Source organism: Dasypus novemcinctus, chromosome 8 (genome assembly GCF_030445035.2).
Source record: "Dasypus novemcinctus isolate mDasNov1 chromosome 8, mDasNov1.1.hap2, whole genome shotgun sequence".
In the NCBI taxonomy this organism is placed as follows: domain Eukaryota; kingdom Metazoa; phylum Chordata; class Mammalia; order Cingulata; family Dasypodidae; genus Dasypus; species Dasypus novemcinctus.
The window spans coordinates 72,577,572-72,590,637 of record NC_080680.1 but is presented as its reverse complement, the minus strand read 5'-3'; the positions used below and the strand labels follow the sequence as shown (position 1 = coordinate 72,590,637).

The 13,066-nt window shown below is 33.9% G+C and overlaps 1 protein-coding gene across 12 annotated transcripts in view; it reads left to right on the top strand.

Annotated features, from left to right (window-relative positions):
* Positions 1–13,066, top strand: part of LINGO2 (leucine rich repeat and Ig domain containing 2) — a 1,371,976-nt gene that overhangs the window by 804,689 nt on the left and 554,221 nt on the right. The window lies entirely within an intron of this gene.

Sequence of the window (13,066 nt, the reverse complement as noted above, 5' to 3'; positions counted from 1 at the left end):
TGCTCTTTTACAAAAGGGAAATAAATGACTCACAAAAAGATAAAATAAGGCAATTTAAATTAAAGTAAAAAATAGGATATGTTGAAAGCAGACCAAGTAAAAAGATGATATAAAATAATTAGAAAAATTGTACCAGAAGGAAACTGGAAGTCCTGTACATTTTCTGAGATTGAACCAAACTTTGGCTCTCGGTCTTTTTGTATCCAATGAAGAAAAGAAATACTCAGCAGAAACATGAGATTAAATAATTATTACTGGTTCAAAATCATAGTGAGTTTCATTTTGCAGCTTCCTTCATAAGATTGACTTTATAAAAATCTGTTGGACAAATGTCCTGAGTTATATTCTAATATTTTCAGTATTGACCAAAGTTTTTTTTTTTAGCATTTTGTAATTACTAAGAGTCATTCTGCAGAGGCGTTAAAATAGTGTGCTCCAAGAAGATAAGCTTATTCTGTTTTTACTTTAGCATATCTACAAGAATGGATGGACTAAATACATTTCTGGCAGTTTTCCATACACATTGTTTCTGGCAAATGAACTTGAGATATATATATATTCAATGTTATTATTTTGAAAATATACATAAACTTCAGCTATTATATGGGAATTCCAGTGTACAGATAAAAAAATAATCAGAATCTCAGAGCTCTGTTATGATTTCCCAATGCTTACACTTCCTTCCCAAGGATGGGCGTTAAGTTGTTTTTGTGCATGTATTATGGGGAGAGTAGTGAAAAGGAGGTGATAATTATGTAATTAGAAGTATACTTAATAAAATATTTTTAGAGAAATTTAGGTACAATATTCAACTTCTTTGGAAATTGCACATAGTAAAAAGGAAAGTATGAAATTTTATTTTTTCTTAAAAGAGGATATGATCAGAAAGGTTGAGAACAATATTATATCCCACAGTTTATTACCACAATAAGTTTTTAAGCAGATGCACTCTCACACCTTCTTCAGCCATAAAAAAAGAAATTGTAAAAAAAATTTCCGTAAAATATCAATAAAACATTTTCCTTGAGCAGTGAAATAAATTAAAATACTATCTAAATAGATCATAGAGCTACATGGTTTACTCCGTTGGGAAGAATTAGCTCTCAGCTAATATTACATCTCACCTTGGTTTTGACACATCCAGAGCAAATATCAAATATTATAATCAGAAAGACTCTTAGGAGACGTTAGGGAGGTGATATTTTATGGGAAAAATCAACAACTTTGTTGACAGACATGAATTTAAAGACATGAGTTGTGAAAGTTGCCTAATTCTTTGAACCTTACTTTTCTTATTGGAGAAATGGAGATTATAATAGTTATGCTGTTAGGTTCTTCTAAGAATTAGTAAGAAATTGCGGATAAAGAATCCAGTAGATTCCATGTCATAGAGAAAGAACTTAAAGATATAAAACTAACATTTACTAGATACTTCCATGTGCTGAGTACAAAATGCTAGAGACTTTACAACATTATTTTATTTAATCCTTGGAACAACCCTAAACATTAGAAATTATTATTACTTTCATTTTACACTTCAAGAAGCTTTCTATTGAATGATTATATGATTGCCTTTAGATCACATACTGTTCCCTGAGAACATTTTTTAGTTCAGTTCTGTCTGATATCAGAATTTCTGTTCTTTCATTTATTCATAAAGTTAACAAACATTTACTGGGTACCTCATATATGCCAAGGTTCTTTTAACTGAGATGCTATGCTATTTCCCAAATATGTATGTGCTTAGAAAGGGGTAACTGTTTATTTATATGAACACTTATATTTTACAATATTTATGAATGTGTAATTTTGTTTAGTATTCATGCATTCTATAAGGACAACAGGGTAGAGATCATTACTAATATTTTTAAAAGTAAGGCAAGTTGAGGTCCTGAGAGGTAAGCTTGCTCACTGGAAATCTTATAGCTCAGGCTTCTCAGAATATCTATAGTGAACAGCTGGTTGTTTGCTTTATATATATATATATATAATAGACTGATTTTTTTGTAAAATCACTATAAAACTAATTTTGAGAGAAAGTAAATGATAAAATACCACATACACTAATCCACATATTTATTTTTATTTATTTTTATAGACATAACATCACTTGAACAAATCACTATAAATTTCCTAAATGTTTTCTCTTTACTTTTCCTCATGGTACAGACCAGTAAATGATTGAAATGATTGCAGACTGACATTGGCCTGTAGACCAGGCAGGAAACCATATAGTACCAATACAGCTAATATGGGGGAAATCTAACCTTGGATCCTAGGCCATCTTCTAGTCCAGCTCTTTATAATTTTGCAGACTGACTTAACATACAGCAAAAAACCTGTTTTATGGTCTAAGGGACAAGAAGATGAAATTCCAAACTGATAAATTTAAACTGTTATTTTAAAAAGTGACAATGACAAAACATCTAAAAGAGTTACATGAAACAGTTGACATGAAAGAAGTGAAAAAACAGTAGGAAATCTATAGGGCCAATTTTACCTTAATTAATTCGTAAGACATAAAGAGTTCTAAAAATGTTGGTATGTGATGTATTGTTGAAAGTCTTTCTCAAGATGTATTTCTTTCTCCTCTTCTAATTTTGTTTATTATTTGAAACGAGAAGTTAAGTTGTATGTTATTAGACTAGACCTTGTCAGTTCCCAAGCAGTTTACAGACTATGCATAATTCTAAGAGATAAGAGTGGGTCATGGCCAGCTACAAAAAGAAAATGAACTCATCTCCCCACCACTTTGAAAAGGCCTAAAAACAAATGTTACTTATTCATTTCAAAAACTACCAAAGAAAATTGCAGCACTTTTGATGCAAAGTAAAATGCCCATTGAGTCAGCAATGAAAATTTACTTTTGAAAGATGGTTTTGTGGCTTTCTCAGTTCTACTGAAATGGATCCAAATATTTACATGTGCTATTTTATTAATAACTATTTTGCCATCTGTGTCAAAGTAATATTGCACAGATGTTCAGGAATAGCTTTTGGTTGTGAGTAAATATTAGAGGAAGATTGAATTTTCATCCAAATGATGCTGATGGAATGATTTTTATTGTAATTTAAGTTGTCAGAAATAAGCTATCTTTTTTAAGTTCCACCAGCTTAACAGGGCTTGCCGAGCTTAAAATGGCAATGAGGGCAAAGAAAGATGAAAACTTATAACAACATTCAAAACAGATTTTCAGTCAATCTGTTTAGTTTCTGGGAAGCCTGTACATTACTAAATTTAAATTCACAATCAGCTGTTTGAAGAGAGAAAACCCATGGTTTTAAGGAAAGTAGAGAGACTCTATGTTCCTCACTTACTTTCTGTTCCCGACTGAGAGACACAAAATTTGTATCACTCAGAAAATTAAACTCACACCTGAGCATCTCTCTTCAATAAATTCATTTATATCTATATTCATTTGGAGACTATCTCCTTTGTGCCATCTGAAAAAGGCAGGAAGTAGAGAAGGACTTAGAGTCATGCAGTCTACCCAAGGGAGAGAAGTATAGTCTCAATAAACCTTATAGGTATGGCAGGTATATTATTATTTTTGTTGTTGTTGTTGTTAACAGAAGAAGTAGTAGTAGTAGTAGTGTGTGCAATACTCTATCAGATCGGACTCAGAAGACCAAACAATGCGGAGAGATGATGGCTACTCTAGCATAGCTGCTTTACTTGAATATCTGCTACTCATTAGAATTCGTATCTGAGGTTTTTCTTTTTTTTTTTTTTTTTTTTTTTTTTTTTAAAGATTTATTTTTATTTATTTATTTCCTCTCCCCTCCCCCGGTTGTCTGTTTTCTGTGTCTTTTTGCTGCGTCTTGTTTCTTGTTTCTTTGTCCGCTTCTGTTGTCGGCAGCGGCACGGGAAGTGTGGGCGGCGCCATTCCTGGGCAGGCTGCTCCCTCCTTCGCGCTGGGCGGCTCTCCTTATGGGTGCACTCCTTGCGCGTGGGGCTCCCCTACGCGGGGGACACCCTGCATGGCACGGCACTCCTTGCGCGCATCAGCACTGCGCATGGGCCAGCTCCACACGGGTCAAGGAGGCCCGGGGCTTGAACCGCGGGCCTCCCATGTGGTAGACGGACGCCCTAACCACTGGGCCAAAGTCCGTTTCCCATATCTGAGGTTTTTCATGGTAATCTTCAATCATGGTGCTCAGAAGTGTTTTGCTAAAAAACAAGTTTCCAAGGACCGAGGCACAGCCATATGATTTGTCTGTTGGAAAACACTATACTTCAATAGATTTTATGTCATTCTCAGATCAGTAAATGAATAGTAACCACACCATCAAAGCCAAACTAGATCTGGAAAATGATTACCTGACCTGGGAAATGAAAGCCTCAGAGGAAAAGCATATGTAGGAAAATGAGTTAATATAGAAGTCAGAAAAAATATTTTGTAAAATCATTTGTCATCCTGATAGATTTAGAAATAAAAGCCATGGATATCGAATAAGTCAAATTACAAGGGATAATGAGGAAACAAAAATATAGCAAAAAATTATTACATCTTCCTTTGGAGACAAAAAATAATAGAATTGGATTTGTGGAGAGCAAACCGAAGAAGCACCAGAATGTAGAGGAAAAGTATCAGCAATGAAAATGATGAAAGAAAAAATGACAAATACAGAAGAATGAAGTCAGTGTACTCATACTTCCTGACTTTAAAGCATATTACAAAGCTACAGTGGTCAAAAGAGCATGGTATTGGCATAAAGACAGACATATAGATCAATGGAATCAGATCAAGTGTTCTTTGGTCAGTTGATTTTTGACAAGGTTACTAAATCCACTCAACTGGGACAGAATGGTCTTTTCAACAAATAGTTTTGGCAGAAATGGATATCCATATCCAATGAAAGTGAACCCCTATCTCAAACCTTATGCAAAAATTAACTCAAAATGGATCAAATACCTAAATATAAAATCCAGAAAAATTAAAACTCCTACAAGATAATATAGGAATGCATCTTCATGATCTTGTGGTGGGAGGTAGTTTCTTAGACCTTACACCCAAAACACAAGCAATGAAAGAAAAAATAGATAAATGGGACCTTCTCAAAATTAAATGTTATTATACTTCAAAGGACTTTGTCAAGAATGTGAAAAGGCAGCCTATTCAAAAGGAGAAAATATTTGGAAAGCACATATATCCAATAAGGATTTATTTTCCATGATATGTAAAGAGATCCTCTAAGTCAGTGATAAAAAGACAAGCAACCCAGTTAAGAAATGGACAAAAGACATGAATAGACATTTTGTAAAAGAGGAAATACAAAGCGCAAAAGGCACATGAAAAGCTGTTCAATATCACTAGCTTTTAGTGAAATACAAATCAAAACTACATTGAGATATCATTTCACACCTATTAGAATGGTCACTATTAAAAAAAAAACAGAAAATTACAAGTGTTGAAGAGGATGTGGAGAAATAGGACTGCTTATTCTCTCTTGATGGAAGTGTAGAATGGTGCAACCATCATGCAAGACTGTTCAGTAGTTCCCAAAGAAGTTAAATATGGGGAGGCCTTACTCTTCTAGCAATCACATTTGTAGATATATACTCAGAAGAACTGAAAGTAGATATGTGAGCAGACATTTGCACACTAATGTTCATGGCAGAATTATTCACAATTGCCAAAAGATGGAAACAACCTAGGTATCCAACAGAAGAATGTGTAAACAAATAGTGGTATATACATAGGATGGAATATTATCCAGTTGTAAGTAGAAATAAATCATGATGCACATGACAACATAATATTGAGGATATTATATTGAATGAAACAAGTCAGATACAAAAGGCAAATACTGTATAATCTCACTAATATGAACTAAATATAATGAGCAAAGTCATGGATTTAATAACTAGAAGTTGGATCACCAGAGGATAGAATAAGGATAGCGAATGGAGAACAGTGGCTTAATTCGTACAGAATTGGTAATAAGATTGATCTTAAATGCTTGGAATTGGATAGAAGTGATAACAGAGTGAATGTAATTAGCAGTGCTAATATAGGGGTGTGATTGTGGTTGAAAGAGAAATTTAGGGTTGTATATGTCGCTAGAAGAAAAGCAAAAGGATAAAACATGGAACTCTACAGTGTAGTGAACCCTGTTGTAGACAATGAGTGTGTTTAATAGTACAAATTTAAGTATGTTATACACTAAAGTGGAGCAAGTGTGCATTAATATTACAAGAGGTTAATAATAGGATGGCATCTGAACTAAAATGTACCTAAAGCAAACTAGTGAAACTAAAGCCAACGATTTCATCATGGAAAGGCAGAGTTGGTAAAGATCTTAATGTCATTGGGACAAAGAATTGAGTTAAAGAGTCAACTAAACAAAAACAATGGAGAAAGAGCAATAAACTGTCCAAGGGACCTGCCTTTGGCTCTGAAGACCAGGAGAGTGATGGGTACTTCCCAGGAAGGCAAGGGACAGACGCCTAGGCATCTACAAAAAAATCACAAGCCTTACTAGGAAACAGAAAGATATGGCCCAGGCAAAGGAACAAATCAAATATCCTGATGAGACACAGGATGTAAGACAACTAATCAATGATTATCACACAAATATCCTAAATCAGCTCAAGGAGTTGAAGGTACATATGACTAAAGACATAAAGGATATTAAGAAGACACTGGGTGAACATAAAGAACAAATTGAAAGCCTACAAAGAAAAGTAATAAAGCTTATGAGAACAAAAGATACAATGGAAGAGATTGAAAATACATTAGGTGCGCATAACAGAAGATTTGAATTGATGGAGGACAGAATTAGTGAAATCAAGGACAAAACATCGGAACTTGGAAAGAAAGAGAAAATAATGGATAAAAATAGAACAGGGTCTCAAGGAATTGAATGGCAATGAGAAATCTGCAAGCATGACTGTTTATCTGTGTCCCAGAAGGGAAAGAGAATGGGAAAGGGGCAGAAAGAATATTATATTTGAGGAAATTTTACCAAAAATTTCTCAACCCTTATGAAAGACATAAATATCAATATCCAAGAAGGACAAAGCACCTCAAACAGAATAAATCCTAATAGACCTGCTCAGAGACACCTACTATTCAGAATAACAAATACCAGAAATAAAGAGAAAATTCTGAAAGCAATGAGAGAAGAGCAAAGCAACATATACAAAGGAATCACAATAAAACTAAGTGCCAAACTCCCATCAGAAAACATGTATGGAAAGAAAAGAAAAGAAAAGAGAAGAAAAGAGAAGAGGAGGGGAGGGGAGGGGAGGGAAGGGAAGGGAAGGGAGAAGAAAACAAAAGATGTAGGTGAGAAGAAATTGGTCTGAGGTATTTAAGGTACTGAAAGAGAAAAACTGCCAGTCAAGATTTCTGTATCTGGCAAAACTACCCTTCAAAAATGAGGGTTAGTTTAAAGTCTTCACAGGAAAACAAAAATAAAAACAAAAAAACTGATGCTATGTTACCAAAAGACCAGATTCACAAGAGATACTAAAGGTAGTGCTAAAGCCTGAAAGTTAAAAACAAGGGCAAGAGACTTGGAGAAGAAAGTAGAAATTAAGCAAGACTGATAAAGGAAACAAAGAGAGAAGATGCAAAAAAATAAAATCAGAAATGAGAGGGGGGACATTACCACTGAACTCACAAGTGAGAGATCAGAAGAGGATACTATGAACAACTCTTTGCCAACAAAGTTTAATGTAGACAAAATGGACAAATTCCTAAAAACATATGAACAACCTACACTGACTCTAGAAGAAATAGAAGACCTCAACAAATCAATCTCAAGTAAAGAGATTGAAACAGTCATCAAGAACCTCCTAAAAATGAAAAGCCCAGAATCAGATAGCTTCACAATCTGATAGATTGTGTAGAATCTGATAGATTCTACAATCATTTAATCATTCAAAAATGGTCTAATACCAATCTTGCTCAAGCTCTTCCAAAAAATTGAACAGGAACTCATTCTATGAAGCAGGCATCACCCTAATACCAAAACCAGGTTAAGATATTACAAAGAAAGAAAATTATAGACCAATTGCTCTAATGAATATAGATGCAAAAATCCTCGACAAAGTACTTGCAAACTGAATCCAAAAGCACATTAAAAGAATTATCTACCATGATCAAGTGGTTTTTATCCCTGTTATACAAAAATGGTTCAACACAAAAAGATCAATTAGTGTAAAAGACCATATTAAAAAATTGAAGAAGAAAAAATCATATGACCATCTTGATTGACACAAAAAAATTCTTGACAAAATATAGCATCATTTTTTTACTAAAAACACACAAACAGACAAACACGTCAAAAGATAGAAGTAGAAGGGAGATTTCTCAACATGGCAAATTGCATGTATTAAAAAATTCACAGCCAGCATTATACTCAATACTGAAATACTGAAAGCTTTCCCACTGAGATCAGGAACAAGACAAGGATGCACACTGTAACCACAGTTATTCAAGATTGTGCTAGAAGTTCTATCTAGAGCAATTAGGCAAGATAAAGAAATAAAAGGCACTCAGATAGAAAAGGAAGGGAAAAAACTATCACTATTCACTATCCCTATATCTTGAAAATCATGAAAAATTCACAACAAAGCATCTAGAAATAATAGATGAGTTCCACAAAGGGTTGGGAGGTGATTAATATGCAAAAATCAGTAGGGTTTCTATAAACTATTGATGCACAATATGAGGAGGACAGCAGGAAAAAATTTCATTTATAATACTGACTAAAAGAATCAAATACTTAAGAATAAACTTAACCAAGGGCTTAAAGAACTTGTATTCAGAAAACTACAAAACACTGCTGTAAGAAACCATAGAAGAGCTAAATAAATGCAAGGACATTTTGTGTTCATGGATTGGAAGACTAAATATCATTAGGATGTCAACTCTACCCAAACTGATTTACTGATCTTTAAAGGGGACCGCCTCAGAATTAAACACTTTTGTTCTTCAAATACTTTGTCAAGTGGCGTGGGTGTATCTCAGTGGTTTAGTGCATGCTTTGCATGTGCAGAGTCCCAGGTTCAATCCCCAGTAACCTCCCCCACCAAAGGAAGAAAGGACTTGAAGCAAAAGGCTTTGTCAAGAAAGTAAAAAGGCAGTCTGCTCAATGGGAGAAAATACTAGAAACCACATATCTGACAAGGGTTTCTTATCAAAGTTATAAAAAGAGATCATAAAACTCAGTAATAAAAAGATAAGTAACACAATTTTAAAATGGGCAAAAGACTTGAATAGACATGTCTTCAAAGAGGAAATACAAATGACCAAAAGGCACATGAACTGCTGATAAGGATGAAAGCAGTCACAGAAGAACACATAGTGAATGGACACAGAGAGCAGACAACCCGGGGGGGGGGGGGGGGTGAATAAATAAATAAGTCTTTTTTAAAAAAAGGCACATGAAAAAAAGTTCAGCATCACTAGCTATTAGGGAAATGCAGATCAAAACTAAAATGAGCTGTCATTTCACTCCTTATAGACAGGCCATCATCAAAAAAAAAAAAAAAAGAAAAGAAAATTACAAGTGCTAGAGAGTATGTGGAGAAATAGAAATCCTTTTTCACTGTTGGTGGGAATGTAGAATGGTGTAGCTTCTGTGGAAGTGAGTTTGGCAATACCTCAAGAAGCTGAATATAGAACTACTATGCTAGTATTAAAAATATATTCAGAAGAAAAAGGATAGGAACTGACATTTGCACATGGATGGTCATAGCAGTATTATTCACAATTGTTAAAATATAGAACAACCTCAAGTATCCATCAACTGATGAATGGCTAAACAAAATGTGTTATATGTGTAAACTAAAATATAGAACCAGCTCAAGCATCCATCAACAGATGAATGGCTAAACAAAATGTGTTATATGCATACAATAGAATACTAATTAGCTGTAAAAAGAAATGGAAATGAAATTGGGATGCATATGACAACATGGATGAAGCTTGAGGATATTATGTTGCATGAAATAAGCCAGACACAAAAGTACAAATATTGTATGTTCTCATTAATATGAACTAAATATGATGAGTAAAATCACAGAAGTTGTGAAAGGTCCAAACTGAGGTCATGAAAAGTCCCAACTGAGGCACCATTAGAGATACTCTCACCAAAGTCATTTGCCACATGTTGAAGCAAGCTGGACACAGATCTCTGCCAAGGTTTGAGCTCAGCTATGGGCAACCAGGCATAGGGCTTGTCTCTTTTCCAGCCACTTATATCAGTCTTGGCAGTTCTGCTTTCTTTCGTAGTTCAGCTGTAAGCTTATCAGGTATATAGAAAGGCTGGTCTTCTCTTGAGCTGTTCCATGCACCCGGCCCCTTGGGGTTTCATGCATACACAATCGCAATCCTCCAGTCCTCTCTCTTACGTGGCAGATTCAAACATGGTGACTTCCTTTTCCTGTATATGTGGAAGTATCTCTCTGTCTCCATTTATATCAGACCCAGCCAGGTAGCAGAGACTGAACCTGAGTCATGCCTCACTGAGGTAATTCAATCAAAAGCCCTAAATTCATCTTATCAAGTAATCTAATTAAAGTCCCCTCAACTGAATTTCATGCAATCAAAGGGTACCAAACCCAAGAGGAATAGATTAATTTACAAATAATCATTTTGAGATTCATAAAATAATTTCAAATTGCCACAGGGGGTACAAAAGGGAATGAGATTTTTCCTTTTGGAATAATGAAAATGCTCTAAAATTGACTGAGGTAATAACAGCACAATTCCATGATGAAAATGAGAGCCACTGAATGTATTCTTTGAATGGATTATACAAAACATGGGGCTGCATAACACAGGGAATCCAGTGGTAGAAGATGGACTGTGGTTAACAGGACAAATATGAGAATGTCCTCTCATGAACTATAATAAATGCATAATACTAATACATGGTGTTAATTATCAGGTGGGTTGTGGGAAAAATATACCAGATGTAAGATAAGGGCTATGGTTAGAAAAAGCATTTTGATGATGCTATATTTCATACTTTGTAACAAATGTTTCACAATGAATTGTGAATATAAGGTGTTGGTTGTGGGGTGATTTATGGGAGCCCTGTATGATGATATGCATGTTTGTTTTATAAGTTTACAACTTTTCCTGTACACTTATTGTTTATTTATATTCAGGTATGAATGATAAAATTCAATAAAATTTTATTTAAAAGATTCAACTAATTTGAGGTTCTTTTTTGTAGTAGAGCAAACCCATCTACTTTGTCTCTGTTTCTTATCTGTAGAGTTAGTTTGGAGTTAATTCTGTGTAAGAAAGATATTTATAGTAGAAATTTGGTGCACTATTTCTATAGTTAAGCAATATGGGTATGATATAAAAGTAATTGGAAATTTTATTTTCACTTTTTCTTATTAAATAAAACAAAAATATATTTGGAGTTCTAGTAACAATTTTTTTTTTTTGCAATGAATGCTCTCTTAAGGTAGTGAGCCATAAATTAATTTTCCATAGCCAAGTCCTTTGCCCAAAAATAAAAAGCTGTTAATGACCTTAACCAAGAATTTGTAAGCAAGAGAATAAAAATAATTTAAAGGAAATATGGAAATTGTAATCCATGTCTTGGTAGGCATATTTATTTTTCCCAAGATTTACATGATATTCATAGATTTCTCTCACAAGAATGGCTTTCAAAACAGGAACACTTGTAATTTGTTTTAAAGAAAAGTATATAAAAGTAACTCTGTTTAACATATGCTTCAGAAATTAAAATTGCTGTAGAAGACAATCATGTAAAGCAAATGAAATAATTCATTAGTGGGAGTTAATAAAAAGGGAAGATTTGAATATCCAAGTACCTTTAAAATAGAACTTAGTATTATTTTCATGAATGTCCATCATGAAAAAAAATCCATTATGATTGCATTATTACTATTTTTAGAGTAGGAAAAGGTAGAGAAAAATTTTTAGCTTGAAACTTAAGTTATGCCTTATAGTTTGCCTCTGTGGAATATAGAATTCTTTTTGCTTAATTACAAGGAAAAATAGCTAAACATTGTATTATAAATCAGTATTCATAGAGCTTGCTAGGATTGTGAGGTAGAAATGTTTCCCTGGACAAATGACAACTTTTTCCCAACCCTAATTATTAAGGAAAGTTTTTGTCTCCATGAATTCTACAGAGAACCATCTCAAAATATGCATCAGAGAATGTATTCCTCATTCTCTATCACTGATGGAGTCCCTCCTCGGAGAGGCACACTGAGAAGTAAATTAAAATGAAAACAGGCTCATTTCCTGTAACTTAGAATAAAGAAAAATTATAATCTCTATTATAACAGGAAAGACTGAATGCATAGTGCTTTAAATTATTTGTTCCGTTGTTGAACAATATTCTTTCCTCCCAAATGCACTCAACTAAAACAGTTAATGTAGGCTTATCCTAATTTCATGAAATCACTATATATTTCCTTTTCATTTTTATCATAGAATTATAAAACTCTCTAAAAGCTCATCTTGGCGTCTTTTTCTAAATTTACGCACATGTACATACACAAACACATATATTTGTATTAGTTCAAGTAAAATTCATGGTTTTTTTCTCTAAAGTACTTCAGGTGACCTTGCTTTAGGCCATTCTCTCCTAAAACCCAAGGCAAAATCTGATCTATTTGACTCATGGGATTTGGTCCAATTCTCACTGGAAATGGAAAGCACATGTATACCCATAATCCAGATTAGCCACAGGCAAAATTGGAAGATTATCAAATTTTCACTCATTCCCACTTTTATCCCTTTTTTCAATGTTCTTTTTGCCTGATGATTCAGGTCTTCTTGCTCTATTACTACATTCCCTCAATAAATCAATAATGTTTTAGGTGTCAGATAAAAAGGACTAGATAAATTACTTCACACTAAATTGAAAGTGATGGATATGCTCTCATTTATAATGGCATTTTCCTTTCATAAGGAATATTGCATATCTCAGCAAGGAGCTGGTGAGAAAGACCAAGAGGTAAATATTTACTTACCCTAAAATTTGTATAACCATATAACTTTTTGTCCAAATCTAAAACCTCTTAATAATTTCATCAGAATAACTATGAGCTGGGACTG